Consider the following 12,371-nt stretch of genomic DNA (forward strand, 5'->3'; position numbering starts at 1 on the left):
GTTGACTTTTAAGCAAGAAAGGGTGAGCTGGTGGTGGAAACTCTATAGGGACTACATCTGAGAAAAGAAGGCAAACATTGTAAAAAAAAAAAGAACAATGATATAAAATATATATAAACAAATAAATAAAAAAGAAGTGAAGAGGAAGTAAGGGAATAAGATGGAACGATCTGATTTATGTTTTTAAAAGATGACTTCAGTAGCTAGCAAGGAACCAAGCACAAAAGATGATATACTGGGTATGAGAACCCAAAACTGACCTATAATGATGGAAGACAAAATAGAGGTTCACCTGGAGAGCGGTGGTCTTAATAGGATTGTACAAAATGTAAAATGGCATCGAAGTATACACACGAGATTGGTCTACTTTATGGTGTATACTACTGTTTGTGTGCCAGACTTCAATAAAATAGCAAAATAAAATAAAAAATTAGCTAACACTTTATTGACTTATTTTTTGTGCTTGTTTTGTTTTGTTTTTTTACACCATTCTTCATTTTGTGCATTTTTTCAGCTCAGGTGTAATCCCCACAGGATTCCAATTCACCCGTGTGCCATCATCATAGTCCAGTGCACTCTTCCCACCCCACCTCTGATTGATTATTTTTAAAAGAAAGGTTTACTGAGGTACACTTTCCATATGATAAAATCACCCTTTTTCTTTTCTTTTTTTTTTTCAAAGATTTTTTTTATTCATACAGAACTGGGGTACAGGCCAGAGATGCGGAGGGTGAGAGGATTCACCAGAGACAGAGTGGGGAGCAGAACAGGCAAATCGACGAAGTACCCTGCTGAGGGGATCAGCGGGCGGGTCAGGAGAGGTCTGCCTCGCCGGGGCAGAAGGGGATCGAACTCATGCGGAAGTGGCTTAAGCTTCTTAGTGCTCACTGCGCCACCAGGGAGGGCCCATAAAATCACCCTTTTAAAGTTGATGACTTCTGATATTATGTTTACCGGCACAACCACCACCACAATGAAGACCTAGAATATCCATCACCCCAAGAACTTGTCTTGTGTCCCTTTGAGGTTGATTCCCTTCCCTAACTCCAGTTCCTGGAACCACTGGTTTGATTTTTATGCCTGTAACTTGGCCTTTCCCAAACTGTCAATAGATGGAATCATTTAATATTTAGCCACCTAAATCTGCTTCTTCTACCCAGCAGAATGTTTCTGAGATTCATCCAAATTGTTGTAAATACCAATAGTATATTCCTTTTCATTGCTAAGTACTAATTCAGCATATGGATATGTCACAGTTATTTATCCACCCAGCAGTTGATGGAGATTTCACGATGATTATGAAGATTTGGGTTATTTCGGATTCAAGATAATTATGAAGAGAGCTGCTATAAACATTTGCATATAGGGCTTTGGTAGACATGCATTTTCTTCTCTCAAGAATACATACATTAGTAATGTGACTGTTGGGACATATAAGTCCATGTTTAACATTAAAAAACTGCCATAGTGCTTTTCAAAATGATTGCTAAGTACTAAATAATTGTCTCATTTATTATCAGAATAAGTGAGGACGGTGAGCCTCAGAGAGACTAACCAACTCCAGGTAGTGGGTTTCAGGAATGCGAACCAGGGCTCCCTCAAGTAATCCTCTGTTCTCAGGTCCTATAAATTGGTGGCCTTGCTGAGCAGAGCCAGGGGATGAATGCAAGTCTGCCCAGAGCCAGGATCTGACAAGTCCAAGAATAAACTTTAGGGCCATGATAGAGGACACAGCAGCACACCATGTTAGCCCTCCCAGTAAGAAAAAAAAACGGGAGGGGTAAAATGAATGTGGAGAGAACTGCCAGCTACAAGCTGGGTACTAATTCACTTGAAGCCTGCCATTTCCCTTTGTACCCAGTGTCCTTGGGTCCTTGGCAAGTTTTCATATTAAAGTGATGAAGAACACTTCCTCTCCCCAAGCCCTGGGTGGGGAGACATGACAGGACTGGAGACTGTGGGTGGAATATTGTATGGATCCAGAAAACCAGAACCCCCACCCACCCCTACTCACAGACAGACCTGGACCCTGGCTTGCTGGGAGGTGGCTTCCCCCCAGTGTGAGAGGCCTGACCCCTGAACAGCCACCAGGGAATGGAGGTTAATGAGATTTTGATGAACCTGCAGTTTCCATTTTGTGAGGGATAAGGCTCAGAGCCTCACTAATTAAAGGGAACTGACCTGTAAAATGAGACTGGGGATGGATGGTGGGGCAGGAAGGCCAGTTGAAGAGGAAGGAGAAAGGATGGGACCCCAGAAGCCTTGATCACACATTCTAATTAGATGAGGAGAGCAGGCCTAGAGAGTGGAAGGGATTTTCCCAAGGACACACAGCCAATCAGACTAGACTTGAGTTTTGAAAGAGGTAGGCAGAATGGCAGGGGAGACCTGTGAAACAGAGAGGCAGGCGAAGACAGACTCAAGGGGACAAAGAGCATCCCACTGATTGCATATTCAATAATAATATCTATAGAAGAAAACGTAGGTAATAAACTCCTGGACATTAACCAAAAAGACATCTTTGAAGACTAAAATCCAACTGCAAAGAAAACTAAAGCCAAAATAAATAAATGACACGACATCCAACTAATAATTTTGTACAGCAAAAAGAACCATCACAAAGATGAAAAGAAGACCTACTAAATGGATACTGAAATATACTTGTTTATCAAAAAGCAAACAAGGGCTTAACATCCACAATATACAAAGAACTCCTATAATCCAAGGACATAAACAACCCAATCAAAAAATTGGCATTGAATACTTCTTTTCCAAAGACGACAGCTAATTGGACATGAAAAAATGTTCAACTGCACGTATTATCAGGGAAATGCAAATCAAAACCACATGAGACACCACCACACACATTCTCACAACTGTCAGAATGGCCTATGTTTAAAAGACTGGAAACAGCACCTGTTGTGAGGGTGTGGCAAAGAAAGAACTTGTTAACCCTTGGTGCAGCCCCTGTGGAAAATGATATGGAGAGTCCTTAAAAATCTAAAAGTTAAAATACTATATGATGGGGTCACACCTTTCCTAGGCATTTAAACACTATTTTGAAAAGATTTATGCACCCCAGAGTTCATGCAGACTTATTTGCAACAGCTAAGATATGGAATCAATCTAAATTCCATCAACAGATGGCTGGATGATGAGGTTGTGGTATATGTACTGTAGAATGGAAGACTACTCGGTGATTTAAAAGGATGAAATCTTGCATTTGCAACAACATGGATAGAAGTTGAGCTGATTATGCCCAGCGAAGTAAGTCCAGACAGTGAAAGACAATTACAGATGTGGAATATAAATTACCAAAGCAAACAAAGTAACAACACAACCAAAATGACTCTTAGACTGTGGAAAACATAGTGGTTACCAGAAGGGTAGGGCAAGGGACGGGAGGGAAGAGTAGCGGGTGTTGGCCTGCTAGGGGGAAGGTGCTAGAACTTCAGAGCTGGGAAAAGTGAGGCTTATACACATACAGAAGTAAAGCTACCTCCCCCTAAATTCAAACAGTATTATAAACCAATGATAAATGATTACAATTTTATTAAGTAAAAAAAAAATGTAATATTTACATGACTGTTACCTACCATCCCATTATCTCATGTAATCGTCACAGCTCCAGGAAGTAGGGATTAACTAGCCCCCTCAAATGTGGAAGCTGAGGTTCAGGGAAGTTGAGAGACAGGCATTCAGCCAGTCAGGCCTACCTGACTGCAAGCCCTTTATAACCTTCCTTTATGCTTGGGTAATCCCGGGCCCCAGTTTCCACATACTGTCCTGGTTTAAGTATTAATGTCCCCTTCACTGTCTAAAGTGACTCGGTATAGGCAAAATATTACATGACTAGCCTCCCTGGGCTGCAGCTCATAAATTGCTTCCTGCAGGACAAGTCCATCCCAGGATCCAACACACGCGCAGGCAGCCTTGACACCCTCCTTCCTGCCACGTCTCGGAAATGAAGCGCCAGAGCACACGGGTCAGGAACTCCATCACTGCAGTAACCAAAACTACGTAGGCTCAAACCAGCTTATGACCTTGGGTTAGTTGTTTGATCTCTCTAGATTTCAGTTTGCTCATCCATAAAGTGGGGATACCCTGGCTCCTTCCCCAGGCTGCAAGGATGACATGAAGAAGCGCATCTATGACTCCATGGCAGACGGCAGATTTTAGCCACTGCCCTTTCTGCTGCGCCCTGAGGCTCCCACACTGTGTACTTGATCTGTGTTTGCCCAGGACAGAGCTTGCTTACAGCCCATTCTCCCAAACTCACTTGTGGTTCTCTGCTGGAGGGCCTCCTGCATGTGCTGGGACTTTTTGTTTGCTTGTTTAGCTAAAAACAGTGTGCCAGACAGCATTCTAATTATATGACATATGTTAAGCTAATTAATCCTCATAATAACGCTATGCTTACAAATGAAGAAACCTGGGCACAGGAGGTCAGTTGGCTTCAAGCTGGTTAGTGGCAGAGTTGGAATTGAGTCCAATCAGCCAGGCTGAAGGGTCGAGCCTACATGTTACTTCCCTCTGTCCTGAAGGTGCCACCCGTCTCCCACCATGGGTTGTTCCTGTGCCTTTGCCTGGAAAACTCTTACCTACCTTCATGACTTTACTGACATATAGCTTCTCCCGGGAGACCCTCCCTGACCGGGTCAACCTACACCACATTGCCCACTCCTTCCCATGGAATAATCACTCATCCCATGCTTCACATTCCTTCAGAGTTTATAGTTTGCTCTTCTCCATTTACTTGATAATTCTCCACCAGACAGTGCAGTGGGCAAGGCCCACTTTTATATTCCAAGTATCTGGAACAGTTCCGGACATATTGTAGGTGTTGAATAAATATTTGTTGAAGGAAGGAATAAGTGCAAGGAGGAAGAGTGGAGGTAAACTAGATGCCCACTAAGGGCAGGAGGTGCCTCCCACAGCGCCCAGGCACGCAGGGGGATTCTCAGTGTTCGCTAGCTGACTACCTCAACAGCCTGGGCCTTGGGCATAGTGGTGACCAGATGGGACAGGGCTGGGGCCCGGCTGGTGCCAGCTCAAGGCAGGCAGGGACTCAGCCCTCTGCCGGCACCAGCCTTTCCTCTCTGCCTCCCTGCACGGACTGAACCCTCCCTTCTCCCTTCTTCTTTTCCTTTCTGAGATGAAGCTCTGAAATGATTTTTCTACTTGAGCAGTTTTCAATTTAGATTAAGAAAAATGTGGTCTACAGTCACTAGGCAAGAGGCCCCAGCAGCCCTATCCTTCAGGGACTGGGGGTTTCTCAGCTATTGACAGAGCAGTGGGAGTTCTAGGGGCAGGGAATTTGGAGGCAATTTCCCACCCCTCTGCCTCCTTTCCTCACCCATCCCCATTACTTGAGTCTCTCCTGCCTTGCTGAACAGAGGGGACCAGGACCTGGAATCATACAGAACTGGGTGGGTTTGGGCTTTTACTCATGCAAACTGTGTGATCTTGGGCAGGTTCTACACCTCTCTGAGCTTCCTTGTTTTGTCCATTAAGTGGGTCAATGGTAAAACCTCTAATGTGGTCCCTGCCTTCCACCCAGACCAAAGGGTACTCTCTGCCCAGCCTTCCAGATTGTGAGAGAATAAATAGCAAGAACAAGAGGACATGTAATTGGGGGCAGAGTCTCAGAAACTGAAAGGCCAGGGCTAAAAGCAGAAAAAAAAGCCGGAGAGGGAGGGAACCTTGACCGGCTTAAGAAAAGACAGATGGTTCCAAGAAGGCCCTGAGGGAGCAGGACTTCTCAAGTCTTTAAGGTTACCTAGGGCCAAGGGCAAGGGCACCTATGTGTGTCAGGGGCAGAGGAGGAAGGAAACGGAACCCTGGGACCTCTAACTCCTTTCTAATTCTGAAATCTTTACACCTGGGGTAGATTTTGTGTTATTTATTACAAAATCCAAGTGGAACCCACTTTTGTTTCTATGAGTATATAAAGTGTATGTCTTAGTCATAGTTAACAGCATCAACTCTAGCGTCAGGCAGGCTTGATCTCATTTCCTGGTCCTCTCCTCAGCAGCTGTGTGATCTTGAGCAAGTTACTCAACTTCTCTGAAACTCTCCAAAATGAACGCATAATTCGTACTATTGTGTTTTTGTTTGCTTGTTTGTAAATCACTTTACTGAGGTGTAGCTTACAGATAATAAAATGTACCATTTTAAATGTATATTTCAATGAGTTTTGAAAATTTAGAAATCCATGGAGCCACTGTTGTGATTAAGAAAATGAACATTTTTATTATCCTAAATAAACTTGGGCCTGTCCCAAGCCTTCTGCTCTTTTTTTTTTTTAAAGATTTATTTAGTTATCCATACAGAACTGGGGTACAGGCCAGAGGTGCAGGGGCAGTGAGAGGATTCACCAGAGACAGAGTGGGGAGCAGAACAGGCAGATGGATGAAGCACACTGCTGAGGGGAGCAGCGGGCGGGTCAGGAGAGGTCTGCCACAACGTGTGGGTCACCTCCGGGGCGGAGATCAAACTCGCACTGAGGCGGCTGTGGCCTGCTTGCATGCTGCATCCTAACCGACTGCACCACCAGGGAGGGCCTTCTGCTCATTTTAATGTATAAACAAAAGGTTTTCCAGCCTCCATGACTACATGTCTTGGCACCCGAGATGCCGTCCAGGAAGGGGTACAGCGTTTACACAGCAACCTGCCCACACTCACGCTCACACTGTCATGTGCACACAGTGGCACACATGTTTCTTGCTAGAGAACCCAGAACTGCAGGTAAGAGGAGGTGTCCACCACGAGCCTGCCCAAGGTGAGGCACCAGGAGGGCTCCCAACAAGTCCAGCCGGCAGCAGGCTCCTGGGTCCCTTGCTGTGTGCCTTTCGTGACACACGAGTGAGTGGGTGCAGGGAGGGCTGGGCCAACTGCGTGTCATCCGCGCCTGTGACCTCAGTGCCCACAACAACAGATACAGGATGAATGAATGAAAGGGGGTCAGCCAGAGGGTCCCCTGATTACATCACACACCTTATCTAAGGGCTCCCAACATTTATCCTTCAAGTTCGACTCTCACAAATGTCCTAATATTTATTAGTGTTAAGTTCAGTTAGTTTTTATTCTTTCCACATTTGCCTCACCATAAGCAACTATGAAATTATAGTTTTATCTGTCATATACATACATAAATATATATGAAAAGAATCTATAGCAAATATTTAATATATCAATTGAAAAATATATTCCATCAGATCTACTCAGAGTGCCATAACATATTTATACACGTATGTATTTCATGCTTATATTGAACTATGTATGTATTTAAAGTATTTATATTTAATTATATTTAAATACATATATATTTATATACGTCCCACCTATTTGGAACTTCTTTATGTTAATATGATTTTAGACTTTACAGTGAACTTGCAGAGACCATCCATGCGCCTATCCAGATTACCACTTTAATACGTTTTGCCTCCATCTGGGCCTGCCCCTCTCTCTCCATAGGTATCCATATGCTTACATATTAATATTATATATTCTTTTTTTTTTTAAGATTTATTTATTTGTTCACACAGAACTGGGGTACAGGCCAGAGGCTCAGGGGCAGCGAGAGGCTTCACCAGAGACAGAGTGGGGAGCAGAACAGGCAGATCGACAAAGTACACTGCTGAGGGGAGCAGCGGGCAGGTCAGGAGAGGTCTGCCGCGCCATGTGGTCACCTCCAGGGCAAGGGGGAATTGAACTCATGCGGAAGCGGCTTTAGCTTCTCAGTGCTGTGCTTAAACCCGCTGTGCCACCAGGGAGGGCCAGTTATATATTCTTAATAATCTTAAATACCGCACTAGATTATCTTGCATTAAAAATACTTGTTGCTCACTTGGATGGAGCTGGAAAAGATCATGCTTAGTGAGATAAGCCAGAAAGAGAAAGAAAAATACCAGATGGTTTCACTCATAGCAGGAGTATAATGGACCAGGCGAGAAAATAACAAAAATAATGAACAACCATATACCAGAGACATTCTGTGGGGGCGGAGTGGGGAATGGGATCAAAAACGGGGGGGGGGGGGAAGGGAGGGAAATGCACGGGACTATGGTGGTGGCACAGGGGTGATTTGGTGATGGGAAACCCACGGGGATTACAATCGAGATGGAAAAAAAATGTGCAAAATGATGTAAAAATAAACTTTGTAATAAAAAAAATTTAAAAAAAAATACTTGTTGCTCTCCTCACCAGGTTCTTCTGTGCAAAGGATCACACCACCAGCCACATCACAATGTGGCTTACTTAGACCAGTGTTGCATGAGTTCACCTGCCGCGAGCCACCTTTCATGGAAATGTGAAGAGCCATCCCTGGATGCACTGACATACAATCAGCATAGGCAGGGGTTGTCCCTTCACAATCAGACCCATGGTTGACATGCAGGGCAGAATCAGACCCATGGTTGGCATGCACTGTGACCAAAAAAATAAACCTTTATTATTACTGGACACCAGTGAGATTTGGGGGAGGCATGACTTTATTTAAGCTGACTAACGTCGATGCATCCCTAATACCAAAATGAAAATGTGTATGTATCACCAGTACATAAGTTTGGGAAACATGGTAGTAGCCACGGTGACCTTAAAGAGGGGATCAAATAGCCCCTTTAATAGAATAGAAAACTGAGGCCCGCAGCGGTGAGGCATTCTCCCAACAGCACTCAGCTGGAGAAGGTGGCAGAGAGAAGCCAGCGTGCTGCTGTTGGCGTGAGGGGCATCACTCTCAGGGAGAAGCAAGGGAACTATACTTTGGCAAAATAGCTCAGTCAGGGATGTCTCTCCTGGAGAATCTTCTCTCCTTACAGAGGTGGTTTTTTCTCTCCCCTTCAGCCCAAAACCACCACAAAGCCCCTCCTGGCCCCATTCCCAAAGGTTCTCACAGCTGAATGAAAGGTGAATCCTGTTAAGGAGTTTGCTGCTAACTAAAGGTGTTAACTGCCAGCACTAACTAAGGTATTAGCTAATAAGGATTAACACCTCTCAGGGTGTTGGCATATTAATAAGGGGCCTCAGGAAGAAACAAAGGATTTCAAGAGACAGAGGAACAGAGCTCAAAAGGTGGCAGGATAACTTGATTTTACAGTTTGTTCTGCCCTGTCATATGTTGGGCTCTGAGCTAAGACATCACTAATATTTTGTGTATATTTGTATATATGTACACACAGCACTCAACAGTTTACAAAGCAAGTGCTTCTTCCATCTTCTCCCTTGCTCTTCTTCACTTCAGCCCAAAGAGGTAAGCTTTATATTCCCAACTTGCAGGGAAGGAGCTAGGTTCAGCTGGGGGAATGAATGACTCAAGGTAACATGCTAATAGTTGGGGGCAACAGACTGACATTGGTCCAGGACTAACCAGCTCTGATCTCATGGATCCCAACCCCCTAAGACAAGTGAACAAGTAATCACTGGGACTAGAGCATCTCAGTTCACATCTGCCCTCCTCATGGGCCTACGGTTGACAATAACCACAAGGATTGAGGCCAAGCCCAAAATGATTCTTAAAAGGATGTGCCTAGAGGGACCCCATTTCCTACTGACTTTGGTTCACTCTTTTAGATTGAGCTCAGGCCTCATCTCCTAAAAGTCTTTCCAGATGGTCAGGGCAGGCCTGACCTATACATAGAATGATCATGCTACAGGCTGGAGAAATCTCTGTTCCTCCAGTATTGAAAGATGCAGACCAGAATGGCGGAAACTGCCATAAATGTTTATTGAATGAATAAATTAGTTAATGACTCCTACAGTTTGTAGTGAGAAATCACCAAAGTGAACTCTGTTGTCAACCCTACTGGGATGAAATTTACAGAGACTACAGTCATTTATAAGTAAAAGAGCTGAACTATTCTCATTTCCTAAAGCCCTGTTAATATTTCATTATCCAGCAGAAGTAGATGATATTTGGCTTTGTGTGTCTCTGTATGTGTGCTTAGGGACTATATTTACTTATCTAGCTATTGTCTATAGACCAGTGAGTGCCATATTGTGTGAGCAGGATGCTATGGGATATATAAGGGGGAGAAATTCAATGGCCAAATAAATTTGGAGAGTCCTGGGTTTATGAGGTCTTTACTGTAGGACTTCTCAGAGCCTTTAAGGGTAACATTTATTGAGCATTTACTATATGTCAGGCACTGTGCTAAACATTTCACATTAATTTTATCATTAGTAACTATTCTAACCACTCCATTAGCATAGGTTCCACTAGAATATAAGCTCCATGAAGACAGGCATCTTGTTACCAGAGCATTCCCAGAGTTTGACACATTGTGTTTACTCAATGGATGAATTAATGAATGAATAATAAGTGATCCCATAAAGGTCAACTGTTACAATGCCCATTTGATAGATGAGAGAATCCAATCTGACTAAAGAGCTTGCTGTTTGTCATAGTGTGGTAACGAAATCTCCTGCCTGGTAAACCTGCAGGAGAGAGTTCTTACGTGCAGACTTTCTAGACTCATTTGATTCAGAACCTTTTTACGAGAGGTATCTTGCAGGACAGTATCTTGAGAAAAGCACACTGTGAAATGATGCCCTGCAAGCTTTAGGGCAGGTTCCATTTTCTCTGAATGGCTTCCCGAGATCATAGCACATAGAAATTAGAAAGTAGGAGACCGGGAAAAGCATGTTTTCTGCTGTCTGCTTTTGCAGTATCTCCAAGTGGCTACATCTCTACCACTCTGGGCCTGCAAAGACAGCTCCTTCCAGGCAACCCCAACTCTAAAATTCTTGTGACATCACTTGCTCTCTCTGTCCCTCTGGTCTTAGAGTCCTTTTTCCCATAGTATGCAGTGGCACTTACTAGAAGCTATCTTAGAAATGCAGTATTTTCCTGCTGTTGATAATCTCCTGGTAGCCTCACTGTTCCCTTTCAGTTCCTCTAAACCTCTATAGCTACATCCCTATATTTATGCTCTCTCCTGAGCCACCTGACGTGGCCACAAGGGGTACACAAACCCCTAAGGTAGCATTAGCAGCCATTTATGAAACACCTTCTAAACATTATGAATGCATTTGCTCACTTAATCATTGTTAGCAATGCTTGAGAGTTTCTAATTACCATCCCCACCCTGTGGATGAATAAATAAACTGAGTATCAGGGAAATTAAGTAATCTGCTCAAGTCATGTGGTTAATAAATGGAAGCTTGGATTCAAAACAGACAGGCTAGGTCCAGAACGCAACTCAGTTAACAGTAATAGAGGAACCATAGGAGACTGGAAGATTGAACAGCGGTCTTGTGTCTTTAGGCTCCCCAAAGCACAGTAGAGTCTCAGGCCTCCTTCCTTGTCTTCTACTGAGCCTCTTAAGCCTGGAGGTGTGTTGGCAGACTTCTTGTGTGTTTGAAAGGAACCTCCTAGCACTGGCCATCAGATGGACTAAATGAGGTTTGAGGACACCCCCCCCAAAGTGCTCCTCCCAGCATAACTTTATCCTTCTCCCAATCTCAGGAAACATAAAGCCACCTGTGATGTCATCAAAACAGGGTCCTTTGAGATCAAATACTACCTTCCTGGGAGGGAATGGGTACTTCCAGATGCCAGAGAGAATGTCCACACTTTCAATTCAAAATAACTGGTGACATCAGCGTAGCATTTCAGATGGTGGGGACAGCAGGCCAAGAAAAAGCTCATCACAGCCACCGACCCCATCGAAAGACTCCATGCTGTGCCTGGCTAGGGGCTCCATGGGCACCAAATGACTTGGCAGAGTGTTTTGAATTATGGATGACAAAAACAACTGATTTCACAGAATCTGTGAAACGGTTAAATGATTGTGCTGTGGCCATGGAAAAAGAAAGGCAGAAGATCTTTTCCAGAGGTTTGATAAAGATGGAGGCAGAACCAAAGTCTTACATAAATGTCTTCTCACATTAAGACCTCTAAAGTCCGGAGCCAGAAAAGGGTAAATATGCAAGCTTCTAGAAAGTTAACAAGGCTGGAGATGGCATTACAATAGAAGGCTTTCATGACTGTATAATGCAAAACACCATCCAAAGTACCAAAATGGAGAATGGTGAGAGGAATAAGTATTTAGGAAATTTCTGGATAGCTCTGATATACCCTCTGACAATGATGGATTGGTGACCCCAAAGTTTATGAACTACTATGCAGGGGTGAGCATGTCTATCGACACTGATGTGTATTTCATCATCATCATGAGAACCACCTAGAAGCTTCAAATGTATGACCTGGTGTCCAAGGACTTGGGTACAATCACGTGGCTCCACACGATTAAATATCAGCTTAAAACAAAACAAACCATGGAACAAAGAAAATTTGTTCAGCAAGTGGTGCTGGGAAAACTGGGAAGCTACATGCAAAAAAATGAAACTAGATCACTGCCTCACTCCAGTCA

At 43.8% G+C, this 12,371-nt stretch overlaps 1 pseudogene; it reads left to right on the forward strand.

The window, feature by feature from the left end:
* The window catches only part of LOC101620167, a 29,112-nt pseudogene extending 16,926 nt beyond the window's left edge, over window positions 1-12,186 (forward strand).
* The last annotated feature ends 185 nt before the right edge of the window (window positions 12,187-12,371 follow it).

Source organism: Condylura cristata, unplaced genomic scaffold, assembly GCF_000260355.1.
Source record: "Condylura cristata isolate star-nosed mole 26May11 unplaced genomic scaffold, ConCri1.0 scaffold00022, whole genome shotgun sequence".
Lineage (NCBI taxonomy): Eukaryota > Metazoa > Chordata > Mammalia > Eulipotyphla > Talpidae > Condylura > Condylura cristata.